Source organism: Hyla sarda, unplaced genomic scaffold, assembly GCF_029499605.1.
Source record: "Hyla sarda isolate aHylSar1 unplaced genomic scaffold, aHylSar1.hap1 scaffold_347, whole genome shotgun sequence".
Classification (NCBI taxonomy): domain Eukaryota; kingdom Metazoa; phylum Chordata; class Amphibia; order Anura; family Hylidae; genus Hyla; species Hyla sarda.
Genome location: NW_026610230.1, coordinates 99,243 through 127,125, shown reverse-complemented (window position 1 = coordinate 127,125; position 27,883 = coordinate 99,243). Strand labels below are relative to the sequence as shown.

The 27,883-nt window shown below is 47.5% G+C and overlaps 6 non-coding genes and 3 pseudogenes across 6 annotated transcripts; all 9 read left to right on the top strand.

Moving 5' to 3' along the window:
- The first annotated feature begins 291 nt into the window (after positions 1–291).
- LOC130331339 (U2 spliceosomal RNA) lies at positions 292–482 on the top strand. Its single transcript, XR_008874260.1, has one exon. It is a non-coding gene; the product is annotated as a U2 spliceosomal RNA (small nuclear RNA).
- Positions 483–2,562: 2,080 nt separating this feature from the next.
- LOC130331337 (U2 spliceosomal RNA) lies at positions 2,563–2,753 on the top strand. Its single transcript, XR_008874258.1, has one exon. It is a non-coding gene; the product is annotated as a U2 spliceosomal RNA (small nuclear RNA).
- Positions 2,754–4,829: 2,076 nt separating this feature from the next.
- LOC130331336 (U2 spliceosomal RNA) lies at positions 4,830–5,020 on the top strand. Its single transcript, XR_008874257.1, has one exon. It is a non-coding gene; the product is annotated as a U2 spliceosomal RNA (small nuclear RNA).
- A 2,079-nt stretch (positions 5,021–7,099) lies between these two features.
- Positions 7,100–7,269, top strand: LOC130331307 (U2 spliceosomal RNA; annotated as a pseudogene).
- Positions 7,270–13,081: 5,812 nt separating this feature from the next.
- Positions 13,082–13,254, top strand: LOC130331297 (U2 spliceosomal RNA; annotated as a pseudogene).
- Positions 13,255–20,289: 7,035 nt separating this feature from the next.
- Positions 20,290–20,485, top strand: LOC130331298 (U2 spliceosomal RNA). The gene has a single exon (XR_008874230.1). It is a non-coding gene; the product is annotated as a U2 spliceosomal RNA (small nuclear RNA).
- Positions 20,486–22,569: 2,084 nt separating this feature from the next.
- LOC130331335 (U2 spliceosomal RNA) lies at positions 22,570–22,760 on the top strand. The gene has a single exon (XR_008874256.1). It is a non-coding gene; the product is annotated as a U2 spliceosomal RNA (small nuclear RNA).
- Positions 22,761–24,842: 2,082 nt separating this feature from the next.
- Positions 24,843–25,033, top strand: LOC130331333 (U2 spliceosomal RNA). The gene has a single exon (XR_008874255.1). It is a non-coding gene; the product is annotated as a U2 spliceosomal RNA (small nuclear RNA).
- A 2,075-nt stretch (positions 25,034–27,108) lies between these two features.
- LOC130331306 (U2 spliceosomal RNA) lies at positions 27,109–27,268 on the top strand (annotated as a pseudogene).
- Positions 27,269–27,883: the final 615 nt, after the last annotated feature.

Sequence of the window (27,883 nt, the reverse complement as noted above, 5' to 3'; positions counted from 1 at the left end):
GTTTCCTATGCAGATCCTAAGCCCAGTGTCACATGCAAGTAGGAGGAGTAAGAAGGGTTCCTGGCAAATCCGGGTTATGGATTGCATTTAAAAAGGCCCCGTGGGAGTGCAATGGGCCCCTGTCTTGCTGCTTAGCAATAATGGTATGGGTTTAGGTTCTGCTGTGTGTACTGGTGGTTGACTGCCCCCCAGCCCAGAGTGTGCATGGAAAATTGTCTGGCAGCCTCCCTGACAGCAAGCAGTGATAGTGCCCATGAAGGGGACCTTGTTGGGCCCGCCCCTTTCACGGTTATCGCTTCTCGGCCTTTTGGCTAAGATCAAGTGTAGTATCTGTTCTTATCAGTTTAATATCTGATACGTCCCCTATCTGGGGACCATATATTAAATGGATTTTTGAGAACGGGGGCCGATTTCGAAGCTTGCTTCCGTCGCCCTATGCATTGACCCGATATGGCAGTATCTTCGGGTACAGTGCACCACCCCCTTACAGGGTTAAAAAGAAAGATTCCTACTTTCATTGCTACCTGCTTGCTGGCTAGCCAGCTAGCCAGCCCTGTGGGCCTTGCTGCTGCTGCAGCCAAAAAACAAAAGGTGGTGCTGCTGCTGCTGCTTCTGCTGCTTCTGCTTGTGTCTGGCCGCTGTTGGAGCGTCCAGGCACAGGACTTCTGCTGCTGCTGACTAAATGGCCTCCTTAATTGGATCATTTGAGTAGCCAGCACACCTGTGCAGGTAGGGCATGACATGATAGGCAGCTGCCTTGATAGCGGGTGGGTGCTGAATGTTCCTAATTGACAAAATAAGATTAATGCTTATGAAGAAATATAAAATCTCATCCCTTCCCCAATATCGCGCCACACCCCTACCCCTTAATTCCCTGGTTGAACTTGATGGACATATGTCTTTTTTCGACCGTACTAACTATGTAACTATGTAACATAACATGGGGGGGGGGTCTCCTGGCTGTTCACACAGGTGTGTCATTGCTGTACATTGACCATGCATTGCTTCTGTGGTATTGCAAAGGCAAAGACAAATGCTTCCAGCCATCCATTGCACTAATGGATTGGTCATCAGCTGGCTGTCTATGTCCCGCATCAATATAGACCAAAGTACAGAGGGTTAGGCTATGCTATTGTGCACCTACCTGATGCATCAGAAGGTGCGAGGCCCTTGCTAAATTCTGTGCACAGACTTTGAGATCTATACTTTAGACTGTATCTAAACCTGCTCCAACATGGACTGACATTCTGGCCTACTTTCAGCCGATGCGACTTGTCTGTCGCTGAACAGTCGCTTTTTATGTATTCAGCACCTATGTATAATGTTGTAAAAATGCTCTAGAAGCTAAAGTCGCAGAAATGTCACACATATTTGGCCTGCAACTTTCTGTGCGACAAAGTCAGACAGGAAAAATCAGTATAAATCCTTAGAAAATTATCCCCCAGTGTCTCCATCTGCTGGCGGTATTGAATAAGCATTGCTGCACTGATGGGGTATGCATTAGACGAAAAAAAAGAAGAAAAAGAAGAATAATACGCCCAGAAAAGAGGCGAAAAGGAGAAAAACGTAAAAAAACGTGAAAAAAAAGTAAGAGGAAGAGAAGGGAAAAAAAGGTGGAAATGGGTTTAAAAGTGATTTCGGCGGAGAAATATATATATATATATATATATATATATATATATATATATACGCGCACACACACACATATATATAAACGTATTCTCCGTTGAGATATTGCAGCCGCTGCTGTGTCCAGGCCCAGGAGCCTTAGCACTGTGCTGTGATGTCACTCAATACCACTGACATCACTAGGTGTAAACAACATCTCTCCTTTGCTGTGTATGTGACTATGGAGCTGTTTGGTGATGTCGTCTATTATGGCCTTCATAGAAGCAACAGGAGATTGTTGCATCCATCTAGAACCCTCAGAACTACAGTGCTATGATGTCACTCACTTCCACAGGCCTTGCAGAGTGTAAACAACAACAACCCAGCTTTGTTGTGTATGTAACCATAGGGATTTGTGATGTCACCTAGAACCTTCACAGCAGCGACAGCTTTATGAGGAGCATCAGCACTGCTCTGCCTGAGCAGAACCATCACCGCCATAGGTTGTCAAATAACCCGGGTTTAACCCACACAGGTAAGTCCAATGGGGTGCAGGCATGTCCTCTATGCTTACAGCTTCCCGTGGGTGTTGGTTTGATACCGTTTGGGGACAGCCAAGGAGGCATCTGCAGGCAACAAAGGTAGGTGTGTGCTTGTGTGTGTGTTTCCTATGCAGATCCTAAGCCCAGTGTCACATGCAAGTAGGAGGAGTAAGAAGGGTTCCTGGCAAATCCGGGTTATGGATTGCATTTAAAAAGGCCCCGTGGGAGTGCAATGGGCCCCTGTCTTGCTGCTTAGCAATAATGGTATGGGTTTAGGTTCTGCTGTGTGTACTGGTGGTTGACTGCCCCCCAGCCCAGAGTGTGCATGGAAAATTGTCTGGCAGCCTCCCTGACAGCAAGCAGTGATAGTGCCCATGAAGGGGACCTTGTTGGGCCCGCCCCTTTCACGGTTATCGCTTCTCGGCCTTTTGGCTAAGATCAAGTGTAGTATCTGTTCTTATCAGTTTAATATCTGATACGTCCCCTATCTGGGGACCATATATTAAATGGATTTTTGAGAACGGGGGCCGATTTCGAAGCTTGCTTCCGTCGCCCTATGCATTGACCCGATATGGCAGTATCTTCGGGTACAGTGCACCACCCCCTTACAGGGTTAAAAAGAAAGATTCCTACTTTCATTGCTACCTGCTTGCTGGCTAGCCAGCTAGCCAGCCCTGTGGGCCTTGCTGCTGCTGCAGCCAAAAAACAAAAGGTGGTGCTGCTGCTGCTGCTTCTGCTGCTTCTGCTTGTGTCTGGCCGCTGTTGGAGCGTCCAGGCACAGGACTTCTGCTGCTGCTGACTAAATGGCCTCCTTAATTGGATCATTTGAGTAGCCAGCACACCTGTGCAGGTAGGGCATGACATGATAGGCAGCTGCCTTGATAGCGGGTGGGTGCTGAATGTTCCTAATTGACAAAATAAGATTAATGCTTATGAAGAAATATAAAATCTCATCCCTTCCCCAATATCGCGCCACACCCCTACCCCTTAATTCCCTGGTTGAACTTGATGGACATATGTCTTTTTTCGACCGTACTAACTATGTAACTATGTAACATAACATGGGGGGGGGGTCTCCTGGCTGTTCACACAGGTGTGTCATTGCTGTACATTGACCATGCATTGCTTCTGTGGTATTGCAAAGGCAAAGACAAATGCTTCCAGCCATCCATTGCACTAATGGATTGGTCATCAGCTGGCTGTCTATGTCCCGCATCAATATAGACCAAAGTACAGAGGGTTAGGCTATGCTATTGTGCACCTACCTGATGCATCAGAAGGTGCGAGGCCCTTGCTAAATTCTGTGCACAGACTTTGAGATCTATACTTTAGACTGTATCTAAACCTGCTCCAACATGGACTGACATTCTGGCCTACTTTCAGCCGATGCGACTTGTCTGTCGCTGAACAGTCGCTTTTTATGTATTCAGCACCTATGTATAATGTTGTAAAAATGCTCTAGAAGCTAAAGTCGCAGAAATGTCACACATATTTGGCCTGCAACTTTCTGTGCGACAAATTCAGACAGGAAAAATCAGTATAAATCCTTAGAAAATTATCCCCCAGTGTCTCCATCTGCTGGCGGTATTGAATAAGCATTGCTGCACTGATGGGGTATGCATTAGACGAAAAAAAAGAAGAAAAAGAAGAATAATACGCCCAGAAAAGAGGCGAAAAGGAGAAAAACGTAAAAAAACGTGAAAAAAAAGTAAGAGGAAGAGAAGGGAAAAAAAGGTGGAAATGGGTTTAAAAGTGATTTCGGCGGAGAAATATATATATATATATATATATATATATATATATATATGCGCACACACACACATATATATAAACGTATTCTCCGTTGAGATATTGCAGCCGCTGCTGTGTCCAGGCCCAGGAGCCTTAGCACTGTGCTGTGATGTCACTCAATACCACTGACATCACTAGGTGTAAACAACATCTCTCCTTTGCTGTGTATGTGACTATGGAGCTGTTTGGTGATGTCGTCTATTATGGCCTTCATAGAAGCAACAGGAGATTGTTGCATCCATCTAGAACCCTCAGAACTACAGTGCTATGATGTCACTCACTTCCACAGGCCTTGCAGAGTGTAAACAACAACAACCCAGCTTTGTTGTGTATGTAACCAAAGGGATTTGTGATGTCACCTAGAACCTTCACAGCAGCGACAGCTTTATGAGGAGCATCAGCACTGCTCTGCCTGAGCAGAACCATCACCGCCATAGGTTGTCAAATAACCCGGGTTTAACCCACACAGGTAAGTCCAATGGGGTGCAGGCATGTCCTCTATGCTTACAGCTTCCCGTGGGTGTTGGTTTGATACCGTTTGGGGACAGCCAAGGAGGCATCTGCAGGCAACAAAGGTAGGTGTGTGCTTGTGTGTGTGTTTCCTATGCAGATCCTAAGCCCAGTGTCACATGCAAGTAGGAGGAGTAAGAAGGGTTCCTGGCAAATCCGGGTTATGGATTGCATTTAAAAAGGCCCCGTGGGAGTGCAATGGGCCCCTGTCTTGCTGCTTAGCAATAATGGTATGGGTTTAGGTTCTGCTGTGTGTACTGGTGGTTGACTGCCCCCCAGCCCAGAGTGTGCATGGAAAATTGTCTGGCAGCCTCCCTGACAGCAAGCAGTGATAGTGCCCATGAAGGGGACCTTGTTGGGCCCGCCCCTTTCACGGTTATCGCTTCTCGGCCTTTTGGCTAAGATCAAGTGTAGTATCTGTTCTTATCAGTTTAATATCTGATACGTCCCCTATCTGGGGACCATATATTAAATGGATTTTTGAGAACGGGGGCCGATTTCGAAGCTTGCTTCCGTCGCCCTATGCATTGACCCGATATGGCAGTATCTTCGGGTACAGTGCACCACCCCCTTACAGGGTTAAAAAGAAAGATTCCTACTTTCATTGCTACCTGCTTGCTGGCTAGCCAGCTAGCCAGCCCTGTGGGCCTTGCTGCTGCTGCAGCCAAAAAACAAAAGGTGGTGCTGCTGCTGCTGCTTCTGCTGCTTCTGCTTGTGTCTGGCCGCTGTTGGAGCGTCCAGGCACAGGACTTCTGCTGCTGCTGACTAAATGGCCTCCTTAATTGGATCATTTGAGTAGCCAGCACACCTGTGCAGGTAGGGCATGACATGATAGGCAGCTGCCTTGATAGCGGGTGGGTGCTGAATGTTCCTAATTGACAAAATAAGATTAATGCTTATGAAGAAATATAAAATCTCATCCCTTCCCCAATATCGCGCCACACCCCTACCCCTTAATTCCCTGGTTGAACTTGATGGACATATGTCTTTTTTCGACCGTACTAACTATGTAACTATGTAACATAACATGGGGGGGGGGGTCTCCTGGCTGTTCACACAGGTGTGTCATTGCTGTACATTGACCATGCATTGCTTCTGTGGTATTGCAAAGGCAAAGACAAATGCTTCCAGCCATCCATTGCACTAATGGATTGGTCATCAGCTGGCTGTCTATGTCCCGCATCAATATAGACCAAAGTACAGAGGGTTAGGCTATGCTATTGTGCACCTACCTGATGCATCAGAAGGTGCGAGGCCCTTGCTAAATTCTGTGCACAGACTTTGAGATCTATGCTTTAGACTGTATCTAAACCTGCTCCAACATGGACTGACATTCTGGCCTACTTTCAGCCGATGCGACTTGTCTGTCGCTGAACAGTCGCTTTTTATGTATTCAGCACCTATGTATAATGTTGTAAAAATGCTCTAGAAGCTAAAGTCGCAGAAATGTCACACATATTTGGCCTGCAACTTTCTGTGCGACAAATTCAGACAGGAAAAATCAGTATAAATCCTTAGAAAATTATCCCCCAGTGTCTCCATCTGCTGGCGGTATTGAATAAGCATTGCTGCACTGATGGGGTATGCATTAGACGAAAAAAAAGAAGAAAAAGAAGAATAATACGCCCAGAAAAGAGGCGAAAAGGAGAAAAACGTAAAAAAACGTGAAAAAAAAGTAAGAGGAAGAGAAGGGAAAAAAAGGTGGAAATGGGTTTAAAAGTGATTTCGGCGGAGAAATATATATATATATATATATATATATATATATATATATATGCGCACACACACACATAGATATAAACGTATTCTCCGTTGAGATATTGCAGCCGCTGCTGTGTCCAGGCCCAGGAGCCTTAGCACTGTGCTGTGATGTCACTCAATACCACTGACATCACTAGGTGTAAACAACATCTCTCCTTTGCTGTGTATGTGACTATGGAGCTGTTTGGTGATGTCGTCTATTACGGCCTTCATAGAAGCAACAGGAGATTGTTGCATCCATCTTGAACCCTCAGAACTACAGTGCTATGATGTCACTCACTTCCACAGGCCTTGCAGAGTGTAAACAACAACAACCCAGCTTTGTTGTGTATGTAACCATAGGGATTTGTGATGTCACCTAGAACCTTCACAGCAGCGACAGCTTTATGAGGAGCATCAGCACTGCTCTGCCTGAGCAGAACCATCACCGCCATAGGTTGTCAAATAACCCGGATTTAACCCACACAGGTAAGTCCAATGGGGTGCAGGCATGTCCTCTATGCTTACAGCTTCCCGTGGGTGTTGGTTTGATACCGTTTGGGGACAGCCAAGGAGGCATCTGCAGGCAACAAAGGTAGGTGTGTGCTTGTGTGTGTGTTTCCTATGCAGATCCTAAGCCCAGTGTCACATGCAAGTAGGAGGAGTAAGAAGGGTTCCTGGCAAATCCGGGTTATGGATTGCATTTAAAAAGGCCCCGTGGGAGTGCAATGGGCCCCTGTCTTGCTGCTTAGCAATAATGGTATGGGTTTAGGTTCTGCTGTGTGTACTGGTGGTTGACTGCCCCCCAGCCCAGAGTGTGCATGGAAAATTGTCTGGCAGCCTCCCTGACAGCAAGCAGTGATAGTGCCCATGAAGGGGACCTTGTTGGGCCCGCCCCTTTCACGGTTATCGCTTCTCGGCCTTTTGGCTAAGATCAAGTGTAGTATCTGTTCTTATCAGAACAGATTACCTGGCAGGGGAGATACCATGATCGCTACGGTCTGAAGAACTCCAAGCATTGTGGTAGAGATTTTGCGTAGTACGATTGCAGTACTTTTCGTTCTTATTAGAACCGCATTTCTCTAGAGCATACCACCTGAAGATCGTCTCCTGCCTGCCTCGGAACATCTGAAGAAGGAGAAGATCTTGAAGACTGCAGCTCCGGAAGAAGCCGACGAAGAACCTGGAAGAAGGGAATCGGCGGTCAATTCCGGAACAGCGGCGAAGAGGAAGGCGGCGCAGAATCTTTTCGAAGAAACTCGCTGCCTCTGGAGAAGGATTTGCATAGCTCCTCCCACCGGGACCGGATCTGCATAGCTCCTCCCACCCGGGAAAGAAGACTTTGCGAAGCCTCTCTCCACAAGCAAGCAAGGAAGCGGAAAAGAGCCTGCTGGAAGAAGCCATGGCCTCAACCAGCAAGTCCACCCAGGAGGCTGCAGGGCAAGGCCTGGAGGTCCAGCCCCAACCACAGCAAGCTTCAACCTCCACCACGGCAAGGCAGAAGGGCGGCAGAATTCCTAACCTGGAAGCTCCAACCCTGGAGCCCTGGATGAGGCAGACTGTTGCCTTGAAGCTCAAGCCCGTGGACGGAAGGGTGCCGGACATGTCCCACGACGTGTTCTGCAAGAAGATGCTGGCGGATCAAGGCTTCCCCACGGCTGACACCCTGGGAATAGCAACCTTCTTTTCGGGAATCTTCTACATCACCTTTGCCACCATTGGGACCTGTAGAAGATACTGGGAGGTGGTGAAAGCGGCGAGTCCCGAATCCCCTTTCTCTCGCTTTGTGGGCAACTGCCTTATTCAAAGAGAGGAGAGGCGGGTGACGGTCTCAATGCGGAACCCACACACCCCAGGCACGGACATCTCGACCTTCCTGAAGCGCTTCTGCACCGTGGTGAGGGAGCCCACCCGCATCCTGAACTCACTCGGATACTGGACCTGCAAGTGGTCTGTGGTCGTCAGACTCAACAAGAACCCTGCTTCTCCAGACGGACTACAGCACCTGCCAACGACATTTTCCTTGGGCAACTCCACAGGACTTATCTTCTACCCGGACATGCCGCAGACCTGCAGGAGATGTGGCAAGATGGGCCACGAGGGCAAGGACTGTACGGAGGATGCCTGCAGGTATTGCCGTGTGACAGGTCACACGACCAAGGACTGCCCCAAGAGCAAGACCTGCAACCTCTGCGGACTGGCAGCCCACAGCTACAAGGACTGCCCCCAGAGGGAGAGAACATGGGCATCTGTGGCAGCGAGAGCACCGAAGCCAGCCCCAGCTCCGGAGCCAACACCACGGATGGCCAAGCCGACCAAGGAGGGTAAGAAGGCGAAAGCCACCACCCCTGCCCCGTCCCGCCCCTCCCCTGCCCCTCCCGCCCCATCCCCTGCCCCTCCCGCCCCATCCCCTGCCCCTCCCGCCCCATCCCCTGCCCCATCCCGTCCTGCCCCATCCCGTCCCACCCCTGCCCCATCCCGTCCCACCCCTGCCCCATCCCGTCCCACCCCTGCCCCATCCCGTCCCACCCCCGCCCCTCCTGCCCCATCCCGCCCCACCCCTGCCCCCCGTACCCCACCCCGGCCCACCCCTGCCCCCCGTACCCCACCCCGGCCCACCCCTGCCCCGTCCTCCCCTGCCCGGCCCACCCCTGCCCCGTCCTCCCCTGCCCGGCCCACCCCTGCCCCGTCCTCCCCTGCCCGGGCACTCTCTCCTGCCCCCCGCCCCACCCAGCCTCCTTTCTCTCCTGGCCCAGCAGCACCTAACCCCCCTCCAGCTGCTGGTGCCCGCCCTTCAGAGGACTTTCCTGTGCTTCCTCCCCCAGGTACCATACAGAGGAAGAGGAAAGGAAGGGACAACGTATCAGAAGAGTCCCACAAAAGAAAGATAATCGAGACCTGCGAGACCCCTCAAGCTTCAGATGAGGAGGAGGAGATGGAGCAGGTCTGCGAGAGCCTTGAAGCTTCAGAAGGAGAGGAGGTGATGGAGCAGGCCCAAGTGGAGCAGGTCCAAGCAGAGCCAGTCCAAGCTCAATCTATGGAGGAGCTGCTGCAGGACCCAGAGGTTAAGAAAATCCTGGACACTCCGTCCAACACGGTCTACGACGAGTTCTTGGAAGGGCGCTACGAGAAGCCACAGGAGCCGACAGGCGCCAGAGAAGAGGACCCGTCCGACCAGACTGGTAACTAGTATCAGAACTAACCTCTCTTTTTATTCCCATGGCTGATCTCAACATCTTCTGCATTAATGTGAGGAGTATTAGAGCTTGGTTTAGATTTCAGACTGTTCTTACGTTCTTAGATTCCCAGAGGTGTGATGTTTACATGTTGCAGGAATGTGCTTTGTCTGCTTCTAGGTCTTACAACCATCTGGCCAGGCAGTGGCCTCACGGCCCTTCCTACTGGTCTGGTGGGGGCGACAATAGGTCTGCGGGGGTGGCCATCCTGATCAGGGGAGGTAACTTTGCACTTGATTCCGTCCGGGAGCTCGTCTGTGGCAGACTTCTTGTCGCAGACGGTTTCTGGGCGGGTGAGCCCGTGCGGCTCATCAACGTGTATGCCTCCCCTGAGAGGGATGTCCGACTGGAGGTTCTCCAGGCCCTGCGGGCTGAACTCGCCACCACTAGAGCAGTAGTGTTGGGTGGTGACTTCAACTGCCCCATTGAGGTGGACGGGCGCAGTTCTGGCACATCCGCCAACCTGGACGTGACGTCTAAACTGCTGATTGAGATGGTGACGGAGGCATCCTTGCAGGACGTTGTCGGGTCCATCGGGAACGGCTCCGTAAACTATACGTGGAGCCGCCCCGATGGCTCGCTCCGTTCTCGGATAGACTTCATCTTCACTTCGAGAGCAGTCAGAAAGGTGTCGTACTCTATGGTCCCCTGCTTCTTCTCTGACCACAGGGCCATTCGATTCCGGGGGACTCTGGGCCATGGATTCCCACCTGGCCCGGGCTCCTGGAAGTTGAATTGTGCCCTGTTGGAGCAGAGGGAGGTCATGGAGGAACTTAGGGATGCTTACCTTGTATGGCGAAATGACAAATGTCTGTTCAAGTGCATCAGCGATTGGTGGGAATATGTTAAAGTCGAATTCCGTTGTTTCTTTCAGGCAAAAGGCAGACAACAGGCGTGTGCGAAGAAGTGGGACTTGAGGAAACTGCAGCGCGAGCTGCGGTCCCTGCAGGACCTGCTCCAGTGTGGCTGGGACGTCAGGGAGGAGCTGGAGGAGACCAAAAAGAGCTTGAAAAGGCACTTTGAGGAGGAATCCAAGCGAATCGTCTTTCGTTCCAAGGTGGAGAACCTGGAGAAGGGTGAGAAATGTAACTCTTTCTTTTTCAGGAAGCTCCATGCCGGCCACACGCCCCTGACTGAGCTACGAGATGAGACCGGACACATGAGGAGCGGCAAGGAGGAAGTGATGGGGGTCGTCCACGACTTCTACAGCAACCTCTACGCCCCCAAGTCATCCGACCCCGAAGCCGCCGAGAGGTTCCTGTCAGGTGTCACTAACGTTGTTGATCCCGCAGGTGCGGCGGCTATGGACGATCCCTTGACGGTGGGGGAGCTGCTCTCTGCCGCTAAATCCTTTAAGCCCGGCAAGACCCCGGGCAGTGACGGTCTCCCGGCCGAGCTCTACGTAGCGCTGGGTGACCTGATCTGTCCGGACCTGTCGGAGGTGTACGAGGAGATGGTGGTGGGGGGCAGAATGCCTCCGTCGTTGAGGGAAGGGATGATCACGATCTTGTATAAGCGGAAGGGGGAGAGATGTGACCTGAAAAACTGGCGTCCCATCTCTCTCCTGAACGTGGACTACAAGATCCTCGCCAAGGTGCTGGCCAACAGGCTGAAACCTCATGGGGCAGATCGTCCATCCGGACCAGACCTGCAGCATTCCTGGCCGCAGGATTGCCGACAGCCTTGCCCTTGTGAGAGACACGGTCCATTACATCCAGGACCGCGGGGGCCGCGCCGCCCTGGTCAGCTTAGATCAGGAGAAGGCGTTCGACCGTGTCTCCCACGCATTCATGGACAGGGTTTTGCGCAGGCTGGGTCTGGGGAAGATGTTTTGCTCTTTTGTTAACGTTATGTATTTTGACATTTACAGCACGGTGTTGGTGAACGGCTGGAAGACTGACCCCTTTCCTATTCTTTCAGGGGTTAGACAAGGCTGCCCTCTTTCACCTCTCCTTTTTGTTTGTGTTATAGAGCTCTTCGCTGAGACTATCCGGCAGAATGGAGAGATCAGAGGGATCACCGCACCAGGACCAGATCGCCACGAGGTCAAGTGCTCGCTCTACATGGACGACGTGACCGTCTTCTGCGCTGACCAGCGTTCGGTGACTGCACTCGTCCAGACCTGCGAGGACTTCGGCAGAGCTTCGGGGGCAAAAGTCAACTGCGGGAAGTCGGAGGCCATGCTCTTCGGGGAATGGCACCTGGCTTCTTCCGCCCCCTTCCCCTTTACTATTAAGCCGGACTTCATTCAAATTCTTGGAGTCTGGTTCGGGAAGGAAGGAGCGGCCCTTAAGTCTTGGCAAGACCGACTAGGAAGGATAAACTCGAAGATCGGACTGTGGAGCTCCAGAAAGCTCACGATGGAAGGCAAGGCACTTGTCCTGCGGAGTGAAGTTTTGCCTGTGCTCCAATATACCGCACAGGCCTGGCCTCCCCATACCACTGTTTGCAAGGCCATCACCCGGACAGTGTTTGGCTTCGTCTGGGGCAAAATGGACAGAGTCAAGAGGACCGTGATGTACAAGGAACCCCGCAAGGGTGGGAAGGGAATACCCGACATCCCCGCTCTGCTGAGGGCCTCCTTTGCATGTGTCACGGTGCAGCGGACTCTTGTAGAAAAGACTGGCTCAGCGGGCAGGTCCATGTCTCGCTTGCTTCTCATGCCCCTCTGGAGACAGCTGGGCTGGGACAAGTGGGACAGCTCCATCCCTTACAACTGGAACACTCCCTGGTTCTATGGGGATGTTGTCCGGTTTGTGAGGGAGCACCAGCTGGAAGGACTGAAACCAGACCTATGGAAGCCAAAGACAATCCACAAGCTCATCCGAGCTAAGGACTCGACCGAGCTGGTTCCGGGACTCCCCGCAGCCACTGCAGAGACAGTTTGGAACAATGTGGCCTCAAAGCGGCTTACCAATGGACACAAGGACTTGTCGTGGATGGCCGTCATGGGAGGTCTCTCTCTCAGGTCATTCATGCATGCCCGCAACCTGTGCAAGACCCGGTACTGCCCCCGTTGCCCCTACGTGGAGGAAACATCTTTCCACGTGTTTTGGCAGTGCCCCTTTGCACAGGGTCTGTTGGACGCCCTAGAACAGGAACTCAGAGACTCAGTGCCCAGGAGCTGCCTATCGTACCATTCGGTGCTTTACGGCCTGTTCCCTGGGACCCACGACGTGGAGGCCATCCAGGAGGCCTGGCGCCTTATGAACTGTTTTAAGGACGCAGTGTGGCTTGCCAGGAACCGCCTCGTGATCAACAGGGAAAACATGTCCGTCCGGGACTGCCGCAGGTTCATCAAGAACCTGCTTAGAGACTATTCCATCTTGGACAGCTCGGCCGTTGATGAGGAAGAAGAGGAGTGAAGACCCCTCTCCTTCTCCCATGTCTCCCTGAAGATACAGCCCAACAGTTTGGCCCTGTGATCCGCCCCCTCCCTACCCCCACATAGTCGCCCACACCCCTACCCCGATCACAGATTGTATTATTTGGTTTTTGTTTGATCTCTTGTGCCTTTCTATTGCAGGATTGAGCTGAATGTTAGAGTAGCATGGTGTGCGATGTATAGCTTAGGGAACCTTTGCTGTGTATTGTACTATCATGCTTTGTGTGACTGTAATTTATTGTACGACTTGTAATGACTGAACGGAAAATAAAGCTCTTTCAATCAAAAATCTGTTCTTATCAGTTTAATATCTGATACGTCCCCTATCTGGGGACCATATATTAAATGGATTTTTGAGAACGGGGGCCGATTTCGAAGCTTGCTTCCGTCGCCCTATGCATTGACCCGATATGGCAGTATCTTCGGGTACAGTGCACCACCCCCTTACAGGGTTAAAAAGAAAGATTCCTACTTTCATTGCTACCTGCTTGCTGGCTAGCCAGCTAGCCAGCCCTGTGGGCCTTGCTGCTGCTGCAGCCAAAAAACAAAAGGTGGTGCTGCTGCTGCTGCTTCTGCTGCTTCTGCTTGTGTCTGGCCGCTGTTGGAGCGTCCAGGCACAGGACTTCTGCTGCTGCTGACTAAATGGCCTCCTTAATTGGATCATTTGAGTAGCCAGCACACCTGTGCAGGTAGGGCATGACATGATAGGCAGCTGCCTTGATAGCGGGTGGGTGCTGAATGTTCCTAATTGACAAAATAAGATTAATGCTTATGAAGAAATATAAAATCTCATCCCTTCCCCAATATCGCGCCACACCCCTACCCCTTAATTCCCTGGTTGAACTTGATGGACATATGTCTTTTTTCGACCGTACTAACTATGTAACTATGTAACATAACATGGGGGGGGGGGGTCTCCTGGCTGTTCACACAGGTGTGTCATTGCTGTACATTGACCATGCATTGCTTCTGTGGTATTGCAAAGGCAAAGACAAATGCTTCCAGCCATCCATTGCACTAATGGATTGGTCATCAGCTGGCTGTCTATGTCCCGCATCAATATAGACCAAAGTACAGAGGGTTAGGCTATGCTATTGTGCACCTACCTGATGCATCAGAAGGTGCGAGGCCCTTGCTAAATTCTGTGCACAGACTTTGAGATCTATACTTTAGACTGTATCTAAACCTGCTCCAACATGGACTGACATTCTGGCCTACTTTCAGCCGATGCGACTTGTCTGTCGCTGAACAGTCGCTTTTTATGTATTCAGCACCTATGTATAATGTTGTAAAAATGCTCTAGAAGCTAAAGTCGCAGAAATGTCACACATATTTGGCCTGCAACTTTCTGTGCGACAAATTCAGACAGGAAAAATCAGTATAAATCCTTAGAAAATTATCCCCCAGTGTCTCCATCTGCTGGCGGTATTGAATAAGCATTGCTGCACTGATGGGGTATGCATTAGACGAAAAAAAAGAAGAAAAAGAAGAATAATACGCCCAGAAAAGAGGCGAAAAGGAGAAAAACGTAAAAAAACGTGAAAAAAAAGTAAGAGGAAGAGAAGGGAAAAAAAGGTGGAAATGGGTTTAAAAGTGATTTCGGCGGAGAAATATATATATATATATATATATATATATATATATATATATATATACGCGCACACACACACATATATATAAACGTATTCTCCGTTGAGATATTGCAGCCGCTGCTGTGTCCAGGCCCAGGAGCCTTAGCACTGTGCTGTGATGTCACTCAATACCACTGACATCACTAGGTGTAAACAACATCTCTCCTTTGCTGTGTATGTGACTATGGAGCTGTTTGGTGATGTCGTCTATTATGGCCTTCATAGAAGCAACAGGAGATTGTTGCATCCATCTAGAACCCTCAGAACTACAGTGCTATGATGTCACTCACTTCCACAGGCCTTGCAGAGTGTAAACAACAACAACCCAGCTTTGTTGTGTATGTAACCATAGGGATTTGTGATGTCACCTAGAACCTTCACAGCAGCGACAGCTTTATGAGGAGCATCAGCACTGCTCTGCCTGAGCAGAACCATCACCGCCATAGGTTGTCAAATAACCCGGGTTTAACCCACACAGGTAAGTCCAATGGGGTGCAGGCATGTCCTCTATGCTTACAGCTTCCCGTGGGTGTTGGTTTGATACCGTTTGGGGACAGCCAAGGAGGCATCTGCAGGCAACAAAGGTAGGTGTGTGCTTGTGTGTGTGTTTCCTATGCAGATCCTAAGCCCAGTGTCACATGCAAGTAGGAGGAGTAAGAAGGGTTCCTGGCAAATCCGGGTTATGGATTGCATTTAAAAAGGCCCCGTGGGAGTGCAATGGGCCCCTGTCTTGCTGCTTAGCAATAATGGTATGGGTTTAGGTTCTGCTGTGTGTACTGGTGGTTGACTGCCCCCCAGCCCAGAGTGTGCATGGAAAATTGTCTGGCAGCCTCCCTGACAGCAAGCAGTGATAGTGCCCATGAAGGGGACCTTGTTGGGCCCGCCCCTTTCACGGTTATCGCTTCTCTGCCTTTTGGCTAAGATCAAGTGCAGTTGCCTTGGTCTCGCCTGAGGGTGCGATCTCTGGGTTTACCCAGTTTGCTGGAAGGGATTCTCTTTCTGTGGTTTCGTGCCGACAGTTCTGCCTGGAGAGATGGCTGGTCTGAAGAATACCATTCGTTTGGAGGTGGATCCCGGAAGTGCTGTGAAGAACAATGTTGTTTACCTGGTTCGGGACATCATCATGCTGAAGCTTGGAGTGGACAAGTCAGAAATATTCAGCGTTAATGAGGCTCCTCGCAAGGGTTCTTATGAGGTCACCTTTGAGCAGGAAGGTAGGTGCCTTGATGTTTATGAACGTTTGAGAAATTTCAGCAAGGACCCCATGATGGAGGGAGTTGAAGATTACTCCTTTGTTTGGGTTTCAAGAAAAAACTGTCCTTGTGCATGTTTATAACCCTTTCACGGATGTGGCTATAATTGAAAGTTTTCTGCGCCAATATTGTGACTCTGTGCGTGGAGGTGAAAAACAGACCAATGTACTGGGAATCTTTAATTGCAAATATAAATTTGTTGTGAAACTGAAAGTGGATCCCAGTTGTGTTGGTGGCTTTAAACATCCCCCAGCTAGTTTTTCAGTTGCTGGACATAGGGGATATTTATCCTATGCTGGACAGCCTTATTATTGCCGCAATTGTTTTTCTTTTGGCCACGTGAAAGAGAGCTGCCTTAAGGGACAGGTGTGCCGGAACTGTAATGGTACTGGTCACCATGCGGGGAGTTGCCCCAACACAAAAAAATGTGACCTGTGCCGTGAGGAAGGGCATGTTTATAAAGACTGTCCTGGTACAAAAAGACCAAGCTATGCAAGTGCTGCAAGAGGGGCGGAAATTGTGAGGAAGTTGGCCCCTCAAAAACTGAAAGTTATTCCTCAGAAACCTGTGGATGTACAAGTTGCTGTGGCTGATGCCTTTAGGAAGCTGGAGGAGGTGATTGAGGGAGTGCAGAGCCCTGTTCACACAGCTGAATCTGTTCATCCCTCTGATCCTGCTAACATAGAGGAGTTTCAGTCCTCTGGAGAGACTAGTTTGTGTAACAGGGAGGGTGGTGGGAAACATAATGTCCAGGATGAAAATAATGATGGCTTCAAGCTGGTGCATGGTGGGAAGTCCGCCAAAAAAAGACGTGGTGAGGAGAGTACGAATTTGGCGCCAGAAACCAGGAACACATTTGAAGTGCTGGAAACGGACATTATGGAGACTGCTGAAAGTGGTGAATAGATATGCCGGGACTTGATATGAAATGTTATCAGGTGGTGAAACACCTGTTTTCTAATGACTTTGTTATACCTGCTTTGTGTTTTACTATGTGTTCTCAATAGGTTTGCCGGGACTTGATATGCAAATGATATCAGGTAGTGAATCACCTATTTTCTAATGGTTATGTTATACCTGCTTTGTGTTTGTATATAGTTATGAGCATTATTATTTGTTCTCAAAATGTGAGAGTATTTAAAAATAAGGCTAGGAGAGCTGCTATTTTAAGTTTTTTAGCACAAGAGAATGCTTCAATTTTCTGTTTGCAGGAATGTGGTATTGAGTTCGCAGTAAGTCAGGATGAATGGGTGTATGGTCGGTGTGTGTGGTCTGGGAGTTCAGTGAATAAGAATGATGGTGTGGGTGTTTTAATTAAATCACCTGAAATTTCTGTTGAAAGTTATTTAGTTATTGAGCCTGGTAGGTGTATTTCTGTTAATTTATGTTATAAAGGTATTATGTTTCGTGTTATAAATGTGTATGCTTCTGCATGCAAAAATGAAAGAAAAAATTTGTTTGAGAAATTAAAATTTTATGTTCAAGGTAAAATACCTATTATTTTAGTTGGAGATATGAATGTGGACTTATGTAAGAAAGCATTTGATATATCAGGAAGAAAATTATTTGAGTTAGTTTCAGATTTTAGGTTTAAAGATATTCAGGATTTATGCAAAGTTAGTCCTAATTTATGCACTTATCATGCAGATAGGGGGAATGTTCACTCTAAGTTAGATTATTGTTTTTTGTCTGAGAATGTTAATGCATTAAGTTACAGACAGAGGTCTGTTTGTTATTCGGACCATGAGTCTTTGCTGTGTGAGATTGATGTGGGTCAGAATGCTGTGTATGGGAGAGGTTTGTGGAAGATGAATATTAAACATTTAGATAGTGTGGATGTGAGAGACCAGTATGAATGCATATATAAAAAATGGCGTGAAAGGAAAAGTGAGTTTGATAACATTATTTTGTGGTGGGAATGGGTTAAAAAGAAAACAAAATCCTTTTTTAGGTCTTTTGGTTATAAAATTGCTGCTATTAAGAGGGAACAATATGTTAAGTTAAATGCCCGTCTATCCTTTTTGTATAGATTGAGAGACTGTGGTGTGGATGTTCAGAATGAAATTGTGAGTGTTAAAAGGGACATTAATGAGTTTGTGTTGGAGAAAGGGAGGAGTATTATGTATAGAGCTAAATTAGATAAGAGGGAACATGATGAAAAATGTTCACGTTATTTTTTCAAAAAAGTTTTTTCAAAAAAGCCGGTTATTGATGTGATTGTGAAAGAGGATGGTAGTGTTGTGTCTGGTGATGGTGTGAGTGAGGAAGTTGCAGTTTTTTATGAAGAATTGTATGGAGAGAAGTGGAGGGATGAGAATTTGGAGAATGAGGTATTGAGTGTGTTGGAAAGGAAACTTGGAGAGGCTGAGCAGGCTTTTGTTATGCGTGGTATATCAAGTGAGGAAGTTTGGGATGTAGTGCAGAAAATGTCAGCAAATAAGACTCCAGGTGAGGATGGTTTGCCTGTGGAATTTTATCGGTTGTTATGGAATGTGGTGGGGAAGGATGTAGTTGAAGTGTGTCAGTTTATGTGGGAGAATATGGAGGTTGCGGAGAGTATGCGTGGGGGTGTGGTTGTGCTGATTCCGAAAAAAGGGGATTTAAAAAGTTTAAAGAATTGGCGTCCAATTACATTACTTAATTGTGATTATAAGATCTATGCGAAAATTATTGCCAATCGGATGAGAGATGTTGTTGAAAGCGTGGTGGGTGATGATCAGTTTTGTGCTGTGCCTGGACGTCGTATACAGGAGAGTTTGTGTTTGTTGAGAGATTGTTTGTGGGATTGTAAGAGTAGGAAGCAAGATGTGTGTTTGTTGTCATTAGATTTTGAAAAAGCGTATGATAGGCTGTCTCATAGTTTCTTGTTCAGGGTGTTGTTGCGTATGGGTTTTCCGAGTGACTTTGTGTGGAGAGTTAGGAGTTTGTATGATAAAATATATAGTAGGATGCTTGTTAATGGATGTGTGGGGAGAAGAGTGAATGTGTTCTCAGGGGTTAGGCAGGGGTGTCCTTTATCACCAGTGGCATTTATATGTGCTATTGAGCCTCTGGTATGTATGATTAGGAGGGATAAGATAGTGAGAGGTGTACGCATTCCTGGTAGTGATGGAAGGGAGTTTAAAGTTAATGCTTATATGGATGATGTATGTGTCCTGTGTGATTCTGAGTCCGCTGTGAGGAGGGTGAAACTTTTAGTGTCTATTTTTTGTGGTGCATCTGCTTTTAAGGTTAATTGGTTAAAGAGTGAATGTAAGTGTTTTGGTGAGAGTAGATTAAGTAGAGATGTTGGGGTGAATGTTGTGGAGGGGTCTATTAAAGTGTTGGGGATTAAGTTTAGTGACGATTTGGATGGGAAAGAGAGTTGGGAGGAGGCGAAAAAGAAGGTGGAGTTGCGTCTAAATTATTGGAGTTTGAGAAGTCTTTCCTTCATTGGGAAGATTGTAGTTATTAAAAGTGTTGTGTTACCAATTTTTCTGTATGTTGCTATGATTTTTCCTCCCCATTATATGGGTTTGAGGAGCTTGAACAGGGTTCTGTTTGTCTTTTTTTGGGGTTCTAAAGTTGAGAGGTTGAGGAGAGAAATAGTGGTGAAAAATTGGAAGAAGGGTGGTATGAGTTTTCCAAATTTGGAGGTGTACTTTGGAGTGAATATTTTAGTTTTTATTTTAGCTATTATTGGGAGTGATAGAAAGGTGTCCTGTATGACAAGATTTCTGGCTGGTAGATTTTTTGTCAGGTTGAAGTGGTGTGAGAGGGATTTGAATAGGCCTATTGCTTTTGAGGTTCCTAAATGGTATGAGTGGGTTGTGAGGTTTTTGGAGAAATTTGAGTTGATAGAAGAAGAGGTGAGTGTTTTGAAGAATAAACGTTTGGTGATGAAAATGATTGAGAGTAAAGAGGTTGTATGTAATATTAATTCTGTGAGAGGAGCGGATGTGGAAAAAGTTTGGAAGAAAGTGAGGATGGATGGTATGTCTAATAAGCAAAAGGAGATTGTATGGCAAAGTTTGCATGGGGTGTTGCCAGTGAGAGAGTTTCAGAAAGCAAGGGGTTTGGTGAGATGTGATGTGTGTCCTAGGGAGAATTGTAATGGTTTTGAAAGTGTTATTCATCTTTTTTGGAATTGTAAGTATGCTCGTGAGGTTGTGAGAAAACTTGGGCCTTTGTGCAAGGAATTAACAGGTGTGGAATTTTTGTATTATGAAATGATGATGTTTGGATTATGTGTGAGTGGTGGTCAGAATGAAAGAGTGTTGTGGTTATTGTTGTCGTGTATTAAAGAAGTCTTATGGGATGTTCGGAATGTTTATTTGTTTTTGAGAAAGGAAATAAGTGTAAATAATAGTGTGAGGATGGTGTTAGGAAAGCTTTATTTGTGTTATTTGTGGGATGCTAGGAGGGGTGGGATTGATGCGGAGGGTATTTGGAAAACGAAAAAATGGATTCATTCTGTTGATTTATCTTGATGTTTTTCATGTACTTGTAATTTTGTCTGTTTTTGATTATAAATAAAGTTCCCGATGATGAGAGGGTTGTGTGTTACAGAAAGTTTGTAATGCCAGTTTTGAAAGTATTGTTTTGAGTACTTTCATCCCTTATCTGAGGGTTTAAAAAAAAAAAAAAAAAAAAAAAATCTGTTCTTATCAGTTTAATATCTGATACGTCCCCTATCTGGGGACCATATATTAAATGGATTTTTGAGAACGGGGGCCGATTTCGAAGCTTGCTTCCGTCGCCCTATGCATTGACCCGATATGGCAGTATCTTCGGGTACAGTGCACCACCCCCTTACAGGGTTAAAAAGAAAGATTCCTACTTTCATTGCTACCTGCTTGCTGGCTAGCCAGCTAGCCAGCCCTGTGGGCCTTGCTGCTGCTGCAGCCAAAAAACAAAAGGTGGTGCTGCTGCTGCTGCTTCTGCTGCTTCTGCTTGTGTCTGGCCGCTGTTGGAGCGTCCAGGCACAGGACTTCTGCTGCTGCTGACTAAATGGCCTCCTTAATTGGATCATTTGAGTAGCCAGCACACCTGTGCAGGTAGGGCATGACATGATAGGCAGCTGCCTTGATAGCGGGTGGGTGCTGAATGTTCCTAATTGACAAAATAAGATTAATGCTTATGAAGAAATATAAAATCTCATCCCTTCCCCAATATCGCGCCACACCCCTACCCCTTAATTCCCTGGTTGAACTTGATGGACATATGTCTTTTTTCGACCGTACTAACTATGTAACTATGTAACATAACATGGGGGGGGGGTCTCCTGGCTGTTCACACAGGTGTGTCATTGCTGTACATTGACCATGCATTGCTTCTGTGGTATTGCAAAGGCAAAGACAAATGCTTCCAGCCATCCATTGCACTAATGGATTGGTCATCAGCTGGCTGTCTATGTCCCGCATCAATATAGACCAAAGTACAGAGGGTTAGGCTATGCTATTGTGCACCTACCTGATGCATCAGAAGGTGCGAGGCCCTTGCTAAATTCTGTGCACAGACTTTGAGATCTATACTTTAGACTGTATCTAAACCTGCTCCAACATGGACTGACATTCTGGCCTACTTTCAGCCGATGCGACTTGTCTGTCGCTGAACAGTCGCTTTTTATGTATTCAGCACCTATGTATAATGTTGTAAAAATGCTCTAGAAGCTAAAGTCGCAGAAATGTCACACATATTTGGCCTGCAACTTTCTGTGCGACAAATTCAGACAGGAAAAATCAGTATAAATCCTTAGAAAATTATCCCCCAGTGTCTCCATCTGCTGGCGGTATTGAATAAGCATTGCTGCACTGATGGGGTATGCATTAGACGAAAAAAAAGAAGAAAAAGAAGAATAATACGCCCAGAAAAGAGGCGAAAAGGAGAAAAACGTAAAAAAACGTGAAAAAAAAGTAAGAGGAAGAGAAGGGAAAAAAAGGTGGAAATGGGTTTAAAAGTGATTTCGGCGGAGAAATATATATATATATATATATATATATATATATATATATATATATACGCGCACACACACACATATATATAAACGTATTCTCCGTTGAGATATTGCAGCCGCTGCTGTGTCCAGGCCCAGGAGCCTTAGCACTGTGCTGTGATGTCACTCAATACCACTGACATCACTAGGTGTAAACAACATCTCTCCTTTGCTGTGTATGTGACTATGGAGCTGTTTGGTGATGTCGTCTATTATGGCCTTCATAGAAGCAACAGGAGATTGTTGCATCCATCTAGAAGCCTCAGAACTACAGTGCTATGATGTCACTCACTTCCACAGGCCTTGCAGAGTGTAAACAACAACAACCCAGCTTTGTTGTGTATGTAACCATAGGGATTTGTGATGTCACCTAGAACCTTCACAGCAGCGACAGCTTTATGAGGAGCATCAGCACTGCTCTGCCTGAGCAGAACCATCACCGCCATAGGTTGTCAAATAACCCGGGTTTAACCCACACAGGTAAGTCCAATGGGGTGCAGGCATGTCCTCTATGCTTACAGCTTCCCGTGGGTGTTGGTTTGATACCGTTTGGGGACAGCCAAGGAGGCATCTGCAGGCAACAAAGGTAGGTGTGTGCTTGTGTGTGTGTTTCCTATGCAGATCCTAAGCCCAGTGTCACATGCAAGTAGGAGGAGTAAGAAGGGTTCCTGGCAAATCCGGGTTATGGATTGCATTTAAAAAGGCCCCGTGGGAGTGCAATGGGCCCCTGTCTTGCTGCTTAGCAATAATGGTATGGGTTTAGGTTCTGCTGTGTGTACTGGTGGTTGACTGCCCCCCAGCCCAGAGTGTGCATGGAAAATTGTCTGGCAGCCTCCCTGACAGCAAGCAGTGATAGTGCCCATGAAGGGGACCTTGTTGGGCCCGCCCCTTTCACGGTTATCGCTTCTCGGCCTTTTGGCTAAGATCAAGTGTAGTATCTGTTCTTATCAGTTTAATATCTGATACGTCCCCTATCTGGGGACCATATATTAAATGGATTTTTGAGAACGGGGGCCGATTTCGAAGCTTGCTTCCGTCGCCCTATGCATTGACCCGATATGGCAGTATCTTCGGGTACAGTGCACCACCCCCTTACAGGGTTAAAAAGAAAGATTCCTACTTTCATTGCTACCTGCTTGCTGGCTAGCCAGCTAGCCAGCCCTGTGGGCCTTGCTGCTGCTGCAGCCAAAAAACAAAAGGTGGTGCTGCTGCTGCTGCTTCTGCTGCTTCTGCTTGTGTCTGGCCGCTGTTGGAGCGTCCAGGCACAGGACTTCTGCTGCTGCTGACTAAATGGCCTCCTTAATTGGATCATTTGAGTAGCCAGCACACCTGTGCAGGTAGGGCATGACATGATAGGCAGCTGCCTTGATAGCGGGTGGGTGCTGAATGTTCCTAATTGACAAAATAAGATTAATGCTTATGAAGAAATATAAAATCTCATCCCTTCCCCAATATCGCGCCACACCCCTACCCCTTAATTCCCTGGTTGAACTTGATGGACATATGTCTTTTTTCGACCGTACTAACTATGTAACTATGTAACATAACATGGGGGGGGGGTCTCCTGGCTGTTCACACAGGTGTGTCATTGCTGTACATTGACCATGCATTGCTTCTGTGGTATTGCAAAGGCAAAGACAAATGCTTCCAGCCATCCATTGCACTAATGGATTGGTCATCAGCTGGCTGTCTATGTCCCGCATCAATATAGACCAAAGTACAGAGGGTTAGGCTATGCTATTGTGCACCTACCTGATGCATCAGAAGGTGCGAGGCCCTTGCTAAATTCTGTGCACAGACTTTGAGATCTATACTTTAGACTGTATCTAAACCTGCTCCAACATGGACTGACATTCTGGCCTACTTTCAGCCGATGCGACTTGTCTGTCGCTGAACAGTCGCTTTTTATGTATTCAGCACCTATGTATAATGTTGTAAAAATGCTCTAGAAGCTAAAGTCGCAGAAATGTCACACATATTTGGCCTGCAACTTTCTGTGCGACAAATTCAGACAGGAAAAATCAGTATAAATCCTTAGAAAATTATCCCCCAGTGTCTCCATCTGCTGGCGGTATTGAATAAGCATTGCTGCACTGATGGGGTATGCATTAGACGAAAAAAAAGAAGAAAAAGAAGAATAATACGCCCAGAAAAGAGGCGAAAAGGAGAAAAACGTAAAAAAACGTGAAAAAAAAGTAAGAGGAAGAGAAGGGAAAAAAAGGTGGAAATGGGTTTAAAAGTGATTTCGGCGGAGAAATATATATATATATATATATATATATATATATATATATATATACGCGCACACACACACATATATATAAACGTATTCTCCGTTGAGATATTGCAGCCGCTGCTGTGTCCAGGCCCAGGAGCCTTAGCACTGTGCTGTGATGTCACTCAATACCACTGACATCACTAGGTGTAAACAACATCTCTCCTTTGCTGTGTATGTGACTATGGAGCTGTTTGGTGATGTCGTCTATTATGGCCTTCATAGAAGCAACAGGAGATTGTTGCATCCATCTAGAACCCTCAGAACTACAGTGCTATGATGTCACTCACTTCCACAGGCCTTGCAGAGTGTAAACAACAACAACCCAGCTTTGTTGTGTATGTAACCATAGGGATTTGTGATGTCACCTAGAACCTTCACAGCAGCGACAGCTTTATGAGGAGCATCAGCACTGCTCTGCCTGAGCAGAACCATCACCGCCATAGGTTGTCAAATAACCCGGGTTTAACCCACACAGGTAAGTCCAATGGGGTGCAGGCATGTCCTCTATGCTTACAGCTTCCCGTGGGTGTTGGTTTGATACCGTTTGGGGACAGCCAAGGAGGCATCTGCAGGCAACAAAGGTAGGTGTGTGCTTGTGTGTGTGTTTCCTATGCAGATCCTAAGCCCAGTGTCACATGCAAGTAGGAGGAGTAAGAAGGGTTCCTGGCAAATCCGGGTTATGGATTGCATTTAAAAAGGCCCCGTGGGAGTGCAATGGGCCCCTGTCTTGCTGCTTAGCAATAATGGTATGGGTTTAGGTTCTGCTGTGTGTACTGGTGGTTGACTGCCCCCCAGCCCAGAGTGTGCATGGAAAATTGTCTGGCAGCCTCCCTGACAGCAAGCAGTGATAGTGCCCATGAAGGGGACCTTGTTGGGCCCGCCCCTTTCACGGTTATCGCTTCTCGGCCTTTTGGCTAAGATCAAGTGTAGTATCTGTTCTTATCAGTTTAATATCTGATACGTCCCCTATCTGGGGACCATATATTAAATGGATTTTTGAGAACGGGGGCCGATTTCGAAGCTTGCTTCCGTCGCCCTATGCATTGACCCGATATGGCAGTATCTTCGGGTACAGTGCACCACCCCCTTACAGGGTTAAAAAGAAAGATTCCTACTTTCATTGCTACCTGCTTGCTGGCTAGCCAGCTAGCCAGCCCTGTGGGCCTTGCTGCTGCTGCAGCCAAAAAACAAAAGGTGGTGCTGCTGCTGCTGCTTCTGCTGCTTCTGCTTGTGTCTGGCCGCTGTTGGAGCGTCCAGGCACAGGACTTCTGCTGCTGCTGACTAAATGGCCTCCTTAATTGGATCATTTGAGTAGCCAGCACACCTGTGCAGGTAGGGCATGACATGATAGGCAGCTGCCTTGATAGCGGGTGGGTGCTGAATGTTCCTAATTGACAAAATAAGATTAATGCTTATGAAGAAATATAAAATCTCATCCCTTCCCCAATATCGCGCCACACCCCTACCCCTTAATTCCCTGGTTGAACTTGATGGACATATGTCTTTTTTCGACCGTACTAACTATGTAACTATGTAACATAACATGGGGGGGGGGGTCTCCTGGCTGTTCACACAGGTGTGTCATTGCTGTACATTGACCATGCATTGCTTCTGTGGTATTGCAAAGGCAAAGACAAATGCTTCCAGCCATCCATTGCACTAATGGATTGGTCATCAGCTGGCTGTCTATGTCCCGCATCAATATAGACCAAAGTACAGAGGGTTAGGCTATGCTATTGTGCACCTACCTGATGCATCAGAAGGTGCGAGGCCCTTGCTAAATTCTGTGCACAGACTTTGAGATCTATACTTTAGACTGTATCTAAACCTGCTCCAACATGGACTGACATTCTGGCCTACTTTCAGCCGATGCGACTTGTCTGTCGCTGAACAGTCGCTTTTTATGTATTCAGCACCTATGTATAATGTTGTAAAAATGCTCTAGAAGCTAAAGTCGCAGAAATGTCACACATATTTGGCCTGCAACTTTCTGTGCGACAAATTCAGACAGGAAAAATCAGTATAAATCCTTAGAAAATTATCCCCCAGTGTCTCCATCTGCTGGCGGTATTGAATAAGCATTGCTGCACTGATGGGGTATGCATTAGACGAAAAAAAAGAAGAAAAAGAAGAATAATACGCCCAGAAAAGAGGCGAAAAGGAGAAAAACGTAAAAAAACGTGAAAAAAAAGTAAGAGGAAGAGAAGGGAAAAAAAGGTGGAAATGGGTTTAAAAGTGATTTCGGCGGAGAAATATATATATATATATATATATATATATATATATACGCGCACACACACACATATATATAAACGTATTCTCCGTTGAGATATTGCAGCCGCTGCTGTGTCCAGGCCCAGGAGCCTTAGCACTGTGCTGTGATGTCACTCAATACCACTGACATCACTAGGTGTAAACAACATCTCTCCTTTGCTGTGTATGTGACTATGGAGCTGTTTGGTGATGTCGTCTATTATGGCCTTCATAGAAGCAACAGGAGATTGTTGCATCCATCTAGAACCCTCAGAACTACAGTGCTATGATGTCACTCACTTCCACAGGCCTTGCAGAGTGTAAACAACAACAACCCAGCTTTGTTGTGTATGTAACCATAGGGATTTGTGATGTCACCTAGAACCTTCACAGCAGCGACAGCTTTATGAGGAGCATCAGCACTGCTCTGCCTGAGCAGAACCATCACCGCCATAGGTTGTCAAATAACCCGGGTTTAACCCACACAGGTAAGTCCAATGGGGTGCAGGCATGTCCTCTATGCTTACAGCTTCCCGTGGGTGTTGGTTTGATACCGTTTGGGGACAGCCAAGGAGGCATCTGCAGGCAACAAAGGTAGGTGTGTGCTTGTGTGTGTGTTTCCTATGCAGATCCTAAGCCCAGTGTCACATGCAAGTAGGAGGAGTAAGAAGGGTTCCTGGCAAATCCGGGTTATGGATTGCATTTAAAAAGGCCCCGTGGGAGTGCAATGGGCCCCTGTCTTGCTGCTTAGCAATAATGGTATGGGTTTAGGTTCTGCTGTGTGTACTGGTGGTTGACTGCCCCCCAGCCCAGAGTGTGCATGGAAAATTGTCTGGCAGCCTCCCTGACAGCAAGCAGTGATAGTGCCCATGAAGGGGACCTTGTTGGGCCCGCCCCTTTCACGGTTATCGCTTCTCGGCCTTTTGGCTAAGATCAAGTGTAGTATCTGTTCTTATCAGTTTTCATGCTGGTGGGGATGGGTGCTGCATGGAGGATGCAGGTGTACCAGGGCTTTCCGGGGCTGGTTCTGAGGAATCAGCTCGACGGCTGCCCCGATGTGACCTGTTCCCTCCGGGTCTCGCCATGAGGCTGAGAGGGTCTAGAGCCGAGGTACTTTTGTGCCTCGGGGAGTGGTGACCCCGAGGTGCCGAAACTCACTGGGAGAATAGGCTCACTGAGTTGAAGCACGGGCACCATAATCTCTTCACCTTGTGGCACTCACCTCTTGATTCCCGGCCTTCTGGCTAGGATCAGAGAAATTTTTATAGATCCGGCCGGATGTCCGGGCAGTATATCTGCACACATTCACTTATTTATTTATTTTTTGTCTCACTGTGTCACTTTTTGCGTGTTGTGTGTTCACAGGATTTGTCAGGATGCGGTAGCCCTTCTGGGTGTCCCTCCTGGCGGTCTAGGGGAGGTGTGTGTGGCCATTAGGTTCCGCACCTCCCTGCAAACACCCCGGGTACTCCTGCTTCGCAGGGTACCTACCGTAATCGGCTCTGCGGGCAGATACCTTGGCTAACGCCAAGGGGGATGCCGGGAGCATTTGTGGTCTCCTAGTAGCTTCGGCGAAAAGGGACATCGAACCTGGAACCTCGCAGGTACCTTTTGGTCCGGAGGCGAAGGGTAAGGTTTGTTGGGGGGCCTCTCTCCTATCGGAGAAGGGCTTGCGATAGACC